This window comes from Globicephala melas, chromosome 10 (genome assembly GCF_963455315.2).
Source record: "Globicephala melas chromosome 10, mGloMel1.2, whole genome shotgun sequence".
Lineage (NCBI taxonomy): Eukaryota > Metazoa > Chordata > Mammalia > Artiodactyla > Delphinidae > Globicephala > Globicephala melas.
The window spans coordinates 9,398,589-9,411,631 of record NC_083323.1 but is presented as its reverse complement, the minus strand read 5'-3'; positions in this window follow the sequence as shown (position 1 = coordinate 9,411,631).

Below are 13,043 nucleotides of genomic sequence, written 5' to 3'. Positions count from 1 at the left end.
TGGCATACATGCAGGATGTAGTTCCCCGACCAGGGATCGAACCCGGGCCCCCTGCATTGGGAGCACGGAGTCTTACCCACTGGACCACCAGGGAAGTCCCGAGAATGACTTTTTAAATCTATGATATGAACACGTCACGCTCCTACTTACAAACCTATTAGTGGCTCCCTATCCCCATCCCTCTGTGGAATAAAGTCCAAATTCCTTAAGAGGCAGTAGTACCTGGTGGTCAAGGGCATGGATTCTGGAGCCAGAAGGCCTAGTTCAAACCCTGCCTCTAGCTGTTACCGGTTGCATGACCTAGTTTCCAAAGAGGGTAAAGTCTCAGGTCTTTGATAGTTCCTGACACCCTCTCTGTGCCTCAGTTTCTGCAATCTGTAAAATGGGGGAATAAGAGTACGTGGAAACCCTTAATACACGTTGGGCCTTATTATGTTAGCTTCTCTTGGTTTATGAGACGGTTGGTAATCTGGACATGGCTCACCCTTCCAGCCTCACCTCCTACCCTCACTGGCTGGAGCAGGACCAAACTGTGCATAATTCCCCCCAAACACCAGAATGTCTCCTATCTCTGCCTTTGTTCACGCTGTCCGCTGCCTGGAAGGTCACCCCCTCCTTCTTCCGTGATTCATCTCCATCCCCAGCATCCAGCATGGGGCCACGCCCAGGGCAGCTGCTTGGTGAATGTTTGTGGAACTGTTTCCTCCACGGGCAACCCTGGCTTCTGCTGGAGGTGGAGGGGGGAGATTAGGACAGGGGCTAACCCATCTCTCTGGGGCTCTGGGAGGGACCCCCCTTGATCCTAACCCAGAATTCCTCAAGAGGTGGTCAGAACAGGATTCTCAGGGGAACTTCCATAAGACTGCAATAGTCCGCACATTTTCCCTCTAAAGCTCACGTCTCTGAGGTTTTTATTTCTTTACTTTCATTCCATCCTTAGGGAAAGGGAATTCTGCCCTAAATGAACAAATAGAGGCATTCATTCAAAATATATGTTTGGAGACCAACTTTGGACCGGGCATAGCGCCAGGCACTGGGGAGAGCTGGAAACAAGAGAAGCTCTCAAGTTTTATATTATAGTGGGGAGGCGAGCGGTAAATAAATGAATAATTAAATAAACAAGTTAATTTATAATAGTAATGAGAACGATCGGGAAATTTTAAAAGTGACGTGATAGAAAGTTATAGGAAGTGTGTGTGGGGTGGGGAGTTAGGAGATGGGCATTACTTATAAGGTTGTCAGAAAAGGCGTGCGTTTGAGCTGAGACCTGAATGACCTGAGAAACCAGCCATGTAGAAACTTGGGGAAGGACTGAGTGTTCTAGACAAAGGCAACAGCTAGTGCCAAGGTCCTGAGGCAGAAATGAGTTTGATATATACCAGGAACAGAAAGAAGGCCAATGGAGCTGGAGCAGAGTGAACTCCCGGGGAGAAAGGAAGCTGGAGAGGAAAGCAGGGTGAGGTCATGCGGGCCCTTACAGGCCAGGGGAAGGGAATGGGTTTGATTCGAAGCCCAACTGGAGGGCTTTAAGCAGGGAAGTAACACCATAAGGTTTGTGTTCGTAAAAGGTCAGTGGTAGTTGTGTGGGGGCTGGGTCATAAAGGGATAGGAGAGGAAACATGGAGACCAGGTAGGGACCATGCAACCATCCAGATGAGAGGAATGAGGGGTTTAGAGGTCATGATGATGGAGAGAATTGGGTGGATTGTGGATTGATTTCAGAGGAAGAGTGTTAGTTGGGTCCTTCGGGAAGCACACTGAGATGGCATTAGACATGCAAGTGATTGACTGGGGGCTAAAACCTGGGGAAAATAAAGAGGAGAAAGACGAATTGGGAAGGTTGAACCTCAGACCTCCATGCAGATCTGACAAAGCCTTGGTCAACTTAACTGGGTGCTCCAGGGCCAACAGTGCCCATCAGGGAAGTTTTGCACTGGGCACAAATGCCTAGTCCCTAGTACCCTTTTCATGCCCAGTCATTAATTGGGCACTGCCCCAGAAGAGGGTGGCTTCAGCTCAAAAGCTGGGGTGATGTCCACACAAAAACCTGCATGCGGTTGTTCACAGAAGCTTTGTTCATAATTGCCAAGACTTGGAAGCAACCAGGATGCCCTTTGATATATCCAGACAATGGAATATTATCCAGCAATGAAAAGCCATGAAAAAACAAGGAGGTACCCTAAATGCATATTACTAAGTGAAAGAAGCCAGTCTGAAAAGGCTACATACCGTATGATTCCAACGGTGTGACATTCTGGAAAAGGGAAAACAATGGAGACGGTGAAAAGATCAGTGGTTGCCAGGGAGTATGGGGGAGGGAAGGATGAATAGGCAGAGCGCAGAGGATTTTTAGGGCCGTGAAACTCTCCGTGATACCATGATGGTGGCCGCATGTCAATATCCATTTATCCAAACCCGTAGAAAGTACAGCACCAGGAGGGAACTCTAATGTAGACTGTGGACATGGGGTGACAACGACGTGGCAGCGTAGGTTCATTGATCGTAACGAATGTACCACTGCGGTGCAGGATGTTGCTAATGCGGGAGGCTGTGTATATATAAGGGCAGGGGTTGTATGGGAAACCGCTACACCTTCTGCTCAATATGCTGTGAACCGAAAACTGCTCTAACCAACCAACCAACCAACCAACCCACCCAAGCTGTGATGCATCCCGAAGGTGCCCTCCAAGGCTGCCACAGCTCCCCCCTTCCCCCGTGAAGATCTGCTTCTCCACACACGACCAGGGAGCAGCCCCTCTGAGGTACCCTGGGCCTCTCTTCCTTAGGGGATATTTAGAAGTGGGGGGCGGTAGGATGAACCACAGCCCCCATCACAGTTGGTCTCGGGACCCCAAAAGGAATTCACTGTCTCCCTCCTCCACCACCGAGTCTAAATTCCTCCTGCCTTCTGTTATTAGCTCTGCTGAGTAAAGGGGGGAAGAATACTCTTTCCTTCCCTAGCCTAGTAAAGTCCATGCACACCAGATCTGCAAGCAGGGGAGGGAGGAAGTAGAATCGTATGGGGGCAATTTCGGACCATAATAAAGTCATTGCTAGAAGAATGGGGGATTGGGTGCTAGTTAGGTAGTTTCTGCCACAGGCACAACGCAGAGCCAGACTTTGATCTCAGGGCTTAGGGTGACCGACTCACCCAGTTTCAGCACTGCAGGTCCTGTGTCCCAGGAAATCTCTCAGTCCTGGGCAGATCCGGCCAGTTAGTCATCCTAACTATCCCCAAATCGCACTCCCTCAGTGCTGGTACCACGTGACTCTCTCTCTCCCTGGCTTCCTGAGCCCCCGGGCTTCCCTCTACTACAGGATCTCCCCCTTTACCTGTCTCCTGAAGGAGTGTGAGCTCCTCCAAGGCAGGGACCAGCTGTCATCCTCATCTCTGGGTCTCCGGGTCTGGCCCTTGTGGATACTCCAACTCCCAGTGAATGAAGACAACGCCTCTTGGGCTGTGCTCCTGGGCCAAAGAACTTCCCTTCCCCAGGGGGTGGGGCGGTGGGGGCTGAGGACAAAGGGAACTTCCTGTGCCCATCCTGGACATCCCCATCCCAAGGGCCCAGTCTCTGCCCAGGGATGGGCTGTCCCTGGACTAGAGCCACCTCAGTTTCCTCATCTAAAATGTGGGGCCATGGTACCTACCTCATAGGATTGTTATGAGAATTAGAAGACCACATGAGATGTCATATATGAAACCTCCCAGGGACTCAGGGGCAGGGACCAGTTCTTACCATGCTGCCTTGTATTCCCAGGGCACTCAGTATGCCTGGCACTCAGTAGATGCCCAGTACATGCTACCCCCTTCCTTATTTATTCCTAGCCTGTAGTAGGTGCTCAGTAAATGTTCATTTCCTTTTTTACTTCTTTACCTTGATTCCCCAGGTACGTACAGTGCCTCCCTCCATAGTTGCTCTGCCCTTTCTTCGTTCCCCTCCCACCCCCTTTCCGAGCAGAGTTGGGGAATGATCCAGACTAAGGCTCATATATGTGTTCCATTAACACATCCCAGACTGGGGCCTTCCAGGGGGAAGCAGGGCTCCGGTAGGGCCCAGCAACGTTTCTGTTTTAGCAGCAGATGCTGGGACTAGGAGCCCAACCGGAGAGGAGGGGCAGAAGCCTCGGAAGAGAGAGCTTTCCTCTCTGGGGAAGCCCAGAGAGTTCCATCCAGGGTTGTTCCTTCCCTGGAAGCAGCGAAAGGAGCCAACCCACCTCTCAGGCTCGGGCAGGAAGCGAGGACATCTGTTCCCAGCTCAGGAGGGGCTGAGAAACAAGGAGGAAACGGGTGTCCTCCCTGTGGGGGACCTGGGAGTTGGCTGGAGCGTGTGTGCCCGAGTCCAGGCCCAGCTAAGAAGGACCAGTGGAGTGGCTGCCTAATAAGGCTGCATCCTCTCTCTGAGGCCGTAAGGGCTGGGGCCGGGGCTCTCACTGTCTCACCAGCATCTCAAATGATCCCAGTTCCTCCTCGCCGTACTTTTTACCCTGCCAGATCCTCACCTGTGGCATCCCTGGAACTCCGTATTCTAACCATCCCTATTTCACACATAAGAAAGTCGGTTCAGCAATTTGACCAAGGTCCCCTGGTCACTGGGTGTACACCTGGAATTTGAACCCAGAAGTTTTCAGACCCCTTGTGGCATGTTCTCACTCTAAGAGTCAATCAGCCCCTGCCCCGTGAGGAAGCAGAACGTCCTGGGAGCTTCCTTCCGCCCCCCCGCTTAGTGCCGCCCCTTCTCCTGGCGTCTCCCTGACCCCAGGAGCCGGCGTAAACCCATCAGCCATTGCGGCGCCCCTCCCGCCCTCGCCGGTGGCCCCAGTGCCCGTTTCCGTTGCGCTGATCTGTAACTGGCGTTCCCCACAAGTTCAAGAACTTCTTGAGGTCTGGGACCGAGGCTGCTTCCTATCTGGGTCACTGGCACCCAGCCTGTGTGCAGGATGTATTTGCTTCACGCACGATGGAACCTCAGGGCCAGTGGCCATTACTCTAGCTCCTCTAGAGAAGGCAGGTTTTTGATGACTCCCAGGATTTTGCAGACACTGCACTTGGAGGCGGGAAAGCTGAGTTTTAGGGAACCTTCCTTTCTTAGTCTGTAAAATGGGTATGGGCAGTCCTGTGCTGCCCACAGATAGGACGAAAGAGGAAAGGCTTCCTGATGAAGGAGGATCAGGGGCAGATGGACACTGCAGGCTCAGGCAGAGGTGTGTGATGGGGCTAGAGCCTAAGGGGGCGGGTACCTGGGATCTCACCTGGATGGCTGCTCACGTGTGTCCAGTGCGGAACCAGTGAGGAAACCATCTGTTTCCTGATCTAGCACTGGGTGCCCAAGGTGGTCCCTAGGGGAAGGTGGGGGCAGGTTGGGGAGACCCTCCTAGAGGCTAGAAGAAGGCAGAAGGCATGAGACCAGGGTAGAGTGGGCAGTCCTGCTGGCTGGACCCCTCCCTACTCCTGCCTGCCAAGCCTGCCAGCTCTCTTCTCGGTCCACCGTGGGGTGGGTCCAGGCTTGGGTCTCTCTCCTCACTGAAGTTTTGTCTGCCACCAGCATTAGCTGTAGCCACAAGCAAATTGTACCCACACACAATTTATTTTTCAGATACAGAAACTGAGAAGCAGGGAAGGAAAGGGACTTTCCCAAGATTACACAGTAAGAAGGAAGCATTTGAGAATAATGATGATCACTGACACTGAAATGTTTCTTACTATGTTCCTAAGGGCTTTATATGTAATCCTTTAAAGACTCACAAAACCGTAGTGGAACAGGCCTGCTGCTATCACGATCCACATGCTGCAGATGGTGATGCTGGAGCACAGAGAGGTTAAGCAACTCGTTTCAGGTCGCTCAGCTTCCAAGTCAAGGAGCTGGGATCCAAAGAGCGACACCCAAGCTCATGACCACTAGGATAGACTGTCTCTCTGGATGGAAGCACAGTGCAGGGAAGGCTGTTCTGGCAGGCCTCAGCCCGGTAGACTAGGATGGGCTTCAAGGGTCGGTTGGAACAGGAGAAGAAAGTAAAAGGGCCTGTTAGGAGGCTGAGGCAGTGAAGGGAGACACAGGATGAGCTGTGTTTGGCGGGCAGCAGGCAGAAAGAATTTTACCCTTTCTCAGTGGCTGCCTTGTTAGCCTGTTCTGTTGACCCAAACTGCCCTACCTCTGGATGAGATCCTAGGCATATCTCAGAGCTTGTTCAGTCACTTTTGGGCTTTATCTTATTTTTTAGGTATTAAAATAGTCAGGTCTAATAGCAAAGCTCTAAGCTCTAGTCAAAGCTTCTCCTCTCCCCCAGCTCAAGTCTGCCTTAAATTCAAAGACCTATATAGCAGGAGGAGGCACGGTGGGCTTTTCCTCTAAGACCCCAGTTTGGTCTGCTCTCCCCTTGCCCTTTCCCCCACTAGTTGCCTCTGGTTTCTCCAGGGCTGGAGCTTGAAGCAGGGAGGAGGGAGAGGTAACAAGGTAAGTCTGGCTTGGCCGGTTCAGGTGTCCTCAGGAGAGTCTATGTTCTCAGGTGGGTTAGGTGAGTGCCTGGGGGCCTGGCTCTTTCTCCTTAGGGGCATTTTTGTGGGTTCCTCCAAGAGCCTGCATCACTAGGGATGTCCCACCTGCAGTTCCTACCTGGGCAAAGCACCCCCTGGATGGCACTCACAACACCCCTTCAGCACCCGTCACTGGGGGTCCACCCAACATGAAGTCTTCTGATAGGATCACGTGCACCTTCCTTATTATTCCTCCCCACCCCAACCCTCTTGGGGCTGGATCCTAATTCAAAATGACCTCAAACCAGCCGCCTTCTCCAAGGTTCCCCCTGGGACCCCAGGAAACATTCTTGCATCCTGGCCCCCAAATGCTGGGAGTGCGGACTGTCCCCAAAGCAGCTCGGTCCCTGCCTGCCTTGTGGAAACAGGGGACTCAAGCCAGCCTCTCACCTTTGTCCCTAGTCGCCTCACCTCCCAAATCCCAGCGGACACATGCCATGCTCCCGTGCTCTCTGAAGCTCCCTCACTTGGCTTGAGGCTAGGGAGTGATGCCAACTGTCTCTAAAGACAGTTCCCTCTCCAACCCCACCTCCCACATGGCTTCTTAGCCCCACCGCCTGGGAGGGCTGAGGGGCCAGGAGCATTTTTGTCCAGCTCCTCTGCAAGGCTACCCTTTGGAAGCGGGGTACTTGGTATCCATTGTCCCTAGCTTTGGGGTCTGGACTGGCGCGGGCAGCAGGGCTGAGGAAGAAGGGAGGGATCGGAGTGGCTTTTCCATTCCGGGGTCAGTGAGTCACCACGCTGGGGACTAGCTGGGAAGGGCTGAGTCAAAGACAAGGTGCAGGGTTCAGGCCCCTGTCAGGGAGGGTGGTGAGTCAGGCAGCTGTGGGGAGTGCCAGTTTGCAGTCCGGAGTTTGGTTTTGAGCGTGGAGTTTGAGGGCGTCACATGGCGATGCAGCAGAGTGGTTGAAAGCACGGACGTTGAAGTTGGGGCTTTTGGATTTCAGTCGCAGCTCCACAAGTTAGCACTGCCTGGAGCAAGTGACCCAACTTGTCTCTCCAGTTTCCTTGGCTGTACCACGGGAGGGTTAAGGCCGGAATGAAACTCCAGTGGGCAGCTCAGAGCCTGGCCCGTGGAGCCCTCAGCAGAGTTCCCTGCAATCCCACGAGGAAGGGAGTTATTACTCTTCTCCTCCATTTTATAGATGGGGAAACGGAGGCACAGAAGAGATGAGCAATGTGCCCAGGGTCCCACTCAGGCAGGCAGTCCAGCTCCAGTGATTGGGCCCTCACCTACTAGGCGACACAGGGAGGATGCTGGTATGGTGGGTAAGTATGACTGCATGGGTTCAAACCCCACGTCTACCACGTAGGGATTTTTGAGCAAGTTACTTTGCCTTTCTGAGTTCAGTTCCCTTATCTATATGTTGTGGGTACTGTGCTCTCTAGATTGTGAGGATTTAATGAGTCAGTCCTTGTGAAGTCCACTCTGTATGCATTAGTTATCCTTAGAGTCATTCTAAGTTGGAAAAGACAATTAGGGGAAGCCCTCTCCTCCATTTTACAGAAGAGGTTACAGAGGCCCAGAGAGGGTGATTGACCAGCCTGAGATCACACAGCCGGCAGAGCTCAGACTTGTCCACTGTTTTTCTACCATCATTAAGCTGTTACACGGGAGGAGGGCATCCAGAATTGGTGAGCAGAAGGCTAGAACTCCGGGGCGGGAAGTCAGAGGAGTGGTTGACTCTGGCTACATAGATCGGGAAGATGACCCTTCTTACCCACGTGGTGCTTGAACAAAACCCTTTCTGACCCATCATGTTCAGTCCTCCCAAGGAACCGTGCCAAGCAGCGAGTCCTGGCCTCTTTTAATGCTGAGGAACACCGAGGCCTTGAGAGGGGAGTGTCCTGGCCACCTGAACCTGGACAAGGGTCTCTTCACAGTGCCTGAGTTGTGAAAGGCAGGCAGGCGATGAGCAAGGGAGGGGGCCAGGGATGGGGAGGGCAGCAAGCCTCAGGACGCTACTGCCTGGAAACCGAGCTGTGTGCCTGCGAGGACTGCCTAGGGAGCCAGTGAGATGACAATCACCGTAATGAGTCCCTGTGGGGACAGAGTCCACGTGTGCCTCTTCCAAAGTGTGTCCTATTTCCTGGCTCGCAGATGGGAGTATCGGAGCCTTAACAGAGAACCCCTAGGGACCTCCAAGTCCACCCCAAAAGAGCACGTCGCTCGTCGGCAGGGGGCCTCGGCATTATGACACAGCACTGAGAACCCCTGCCACCTGCTCTGTCCCATTTCCATCAGCCCACCTTGGCTCTGCATAAATGTTTCCCAGACCCTCTGGCTCATAAAGGCTGATGGCTGACGGCTGTCATTTAAATGCAGGCTCATGTCTTTGTCACACACTGAGCTCATTTTTGGAAGAGACAGAGAAGAATTTGGTCTTTTGCTCTAATGATCACATCCCGTCTAGAGACCAGGGAGGAACCTGTTCCCACCCAGTTTCAACTCACACTGGCTGTGCTCCTCCCGTGTGACTGCCGGCTACTAGCAGCTTTACGTCCATCCAGGAATCTCATTGTTCTAAAGAGATTTCAGACGTTTGGGGAAGGAGCAAGATGTAGGTGAATGAGAGATCTGGGTTACTGTCCAAGTACACGAGGTTTTGTCTTTTAGTTATAACTTTGCTATTGATTTTTAACTTCTACATGATCTGTGATACCAACTTCTTGAAATTTATTGGGACTTGCTTTATGTCCTACTACATGATATTCATGATCATTTTTGGAAATCTTCGATGTGTGTTTGAAAATAACACGTCAGATGCAGGATTCTATATATGCTGTTTGTTTTTCTGCTGTTTGTGGCTTGCTCCTTTGTATGTTTTGTAATTTGGGATTGAGAGCTCATGTTAACAACGGTTTTATCTGTGAGTATCCCACGTGGCCTTTACTATGGGAATGTCCCTCCAGAGAGGGACATGCTCTGTGGGTGTAACTCACCCCACATTTGCTTTTTATATTAATTTCCAGACTTAGGAGTTCTGGGACTGTGTGGGCAATGCAAATCCAAACCTCAAATTTTGTCTGAGGGAAGGTCTACAGTTATAATTTCTCAAGAGAGACTTCATTTTTATTTTTCCCACAGAGCCAAAAATGAGCCAACTTCTTTGACAACTCCTTCTGCTTTTTGCAAAAGGATGTTTTTTTTCGTTTTTGTTTTTTCCCCACTTGCTCTTTCACTGAGGATACGGGTCCAGCTTTACTCAGGTGTCTTGGTTCCAAATCTCTCTTGGAAGGGGCCCAAGGCCTTGTCTCCCATCCCTACATAGATGTGAAATCCAAGCTTCTTGGTTACCAAGATTGGCCAAGGCCAACACCTCCCCACCCCTGTCCCCGTGCCACCCACCCTGCGGGGCAGCCTAAGGCTCCGCATCTGCTTGTCACCCTGATTTTGGCTTCCTCTTTGTTTGTTTTTGGTCCCCGGGGCTTTCTTTACTCTCTTGGAAGCTCAGTCGGGTGTCTCAAAGAATGTTCTATTTTCTTTAGTATCTCGAAGTATTGTGTTGAGCAGCTGGCTCTTCAGAAGCTTCTATCCATCACGCCTGAGACCTGGGTTCCACTCTTCTGCTTCTGAGCGGCGCTGGCAAGCCCCCTGCCCCTCCTCCTCACCTGTCTGATGGGGTTCATCATCGCCCCAGCCACCTGCCTCACAACCTCACCCAGATGAAAGGCAGGAAATTGGGAGGGTAGGGGTGGCAGGCGGGGGCTGGATCTCCCAGTGGCCTCAGCAGCTAAGCACCTAAGTCCTCATCCTGGTCCTTCCAGGATGTCTGCTGACCAGTCATCTCAGAGCTGAGGTGCACCTGGGGGCAAAGACTCTTCAGCAAAGGGACAGATTTCTCCAGCAGCACCTGGGAGGGCAGGAGTCTCAAATCTCTGGATGAAAATTCCTCCTGGCCCCTCTGTCGGATTCGCACCCAAGGTGTCCCAAACTGCACTCAGCTTCACCCAGGCTGACTCCTCTGCCGGTCCCCCAGCCTGTGATGCCAACACCCACTCATATGCCTACACCAGATACCCAGGAGGTTTTCAGAGGGCCCCTCTCACAGCACTCAAAGCCAATCACCAAATCCGCAATATTCTAAATCTCTCTGGCCACTTCCTGTCAACCCCACTTCCTCGGCCACGTCCAGGTCTCATCATAGCTCACGAGGTGATTTCAAGTCCCGGCCCTTGTCCCTCCTCTGACTCTCAGAGGCTCAGATGTCTGGAGGCCAGGACGCCCGCTCACCCGCTGCTCCCTTCCAGTCCCCACCCTGTGGTGGGGCTATCCTTGTGGGGCCTCTCCCAGCCAGAGGCCTTTGTGAAGTGTGAACCCTCAGAAGCCAGCAGCCTGAACAAGGCGGGTGCAGATGGGCACACAGGCTTGGGATCTGGTTGAGGGGGGCTCGGCATTTAGATGCTGCCACTCTGACCCACCCCCTTCACCTCAGGTACAGCTTAACAAGGACAGAAAAACCATTACACTTTCAGCTTCTATGAAATGACTGAATAATTTTGCACAATTGTCATTCTCATCCCATCTCAATCTCTACTCTCTACACCTTGCCCCAAATCCTGAGCTTCACCCCATGGCTGACCCGCACTCCTGGTGACGCCCAGGAATGGGGCGAGGGACGAGGGTGGGGGGACGGGTCAGGCACTGCCTGGCAGACAAGCCCCACGACGCCCGCACCGCATGTACGGCACCCTCACTGACCTCAGACGGGCACGTCGGGCTCCCTGAGCCGAGCTGCGTGGTCTTGCCCCGTCCTCGTCACGAACTCTCCCATCCACCTTAAGGAGCTGCCCTGGTCACACTCATTCATCTGCAACTAATAGGCAGACATAGCTGCTAAGAGATGGCAGCAGGACTCATGATAAGGGACAGTCGTGACACTAATCCCTGAACGCACCTGCCTCCCCAGGGCAGCCCCCGTGTTCTCAATCCCAGAGAGCTGGGCAGGGGCGGGGGGCAAAGTCATGTGCTGGAGGGAAGTCCCCCTCCACTGTGCCACTTGGGGCAAAGGAATTTCTTCAACCCTCCGGCCCCCCTCCGTGACACTGGCTCATCACTGGAGGCCGCACTGGTCACCGGGGAGGGTGGGAGGGGTGGGGGGGGGGATGGGAGAGTGCTCACCAGTGTTGCTGTTGCTTAACTAAGTACCTACCGAATGAGGATGTCTGGAGAACAGAGCACTGAGCCAGGCAAGACGACAAGGTGGAAGCAAGGTAGGGGTGCACGTGGAGTAGGTGCCACGGAGGTCAGCCCTGACTCCACACTGGGTCCCACCCCCCTCACCCACCTTCCCATCTCCCTGCCCGGCTTCTGCACAGAGACCAGTCTCGGACAGAGACATGCTCTTCTTTGACCAGGGCCAGCTGGATGAGTCACACTGGTGCCCCACGTCTACCGCTCAGCCGCTCCCAAGCCTCACTGACCGCATTAGTAAGGAAGACCCGAGCTTGGTGACGGAAAAAGACGAATCAAGGGTCCACGTGCCAGGCACTGAGCTGCGGCTCTTGCGTAGCGAGACGGGGCACGGAGCGGGGGCTCAGGCGGGGAGCTCTCCCCGGATAGAGTGGTGGGGAGGACTTTAGACTCGCTCCTCAGGGCAGTGGGCTTCCTGAAGGCTCTGGCAGGGCTGCCAGGCCCCTGCGGCATCTGCATCATGTGGAAGAGCGGGGGGAGGTGCAGGGCAAGTGCCGCAGATCAGGGAGGTTTTGCCAAAGGAGTCGGGGTCAGGACAGGTGAGATGGGGGTGCAGGGTGGGGAGACCTCTGAGAGGCGAGCCTTGGGGGTTTCACAACAAGGGGGTGAGGGTGGTGGGGAAGGGGAGGGCTGGAAGGCGACACCTGGTGACACCTGTTCCAGGCCTGGCAAACGGGTGGCTGTGGAGGGACGGAGGTGCCGCTCACGGACATGGGCGGAGTGGCAAACCCTTGAGGAAGGCATGGGAATCTGCGGGGTCTGCTGCTTTTGGATCCCTGTGGGCGTCCAACGGGCTCCGCAAGGCTGCTCGTCTCATCAGAGGAGGCACACGAGCGCCCAGAAAACAGATGTTTCTCTGAGCTGCAGCAGCTTGTTAGCAAGGGCTACTACCGACAAGGGTAGCCCGTGCCCCCAACCCTGGCCTGCTCCTTCCCAGGCCCTGTGATGACTGGCTGGCTAGGGATCCAGTTCCCGGGGCCCCCTCTCTGCGGGTGCTGTGACTCCAACTGGGGGGCGGACAGTGGCGGGAGCCCCACCCCTCCCACGTGCCCGCTGACCAGGTAGTCTCCGGGTTCCAAGAAGCAGCGCGTGCCGCAGCTTACCTGTGTAGGGGGTTCCCCTCAAGCCCATCTCCCCACGAGGTGGACGTGGGGTGGGAGGCGGGGAGCTTAGAATCTGGCCGGAGCGCTGGCCTGCCACCGCTGAGGGCCAGGGGCCCCCTCTCCTCGCTGCACCCGCACCAGGAGAGGCATGGCCTGAGCTTTCTGAAGACCACAGTCCCAGCCGGAAGAAATGAGACAGACCCGGGGCTAGACC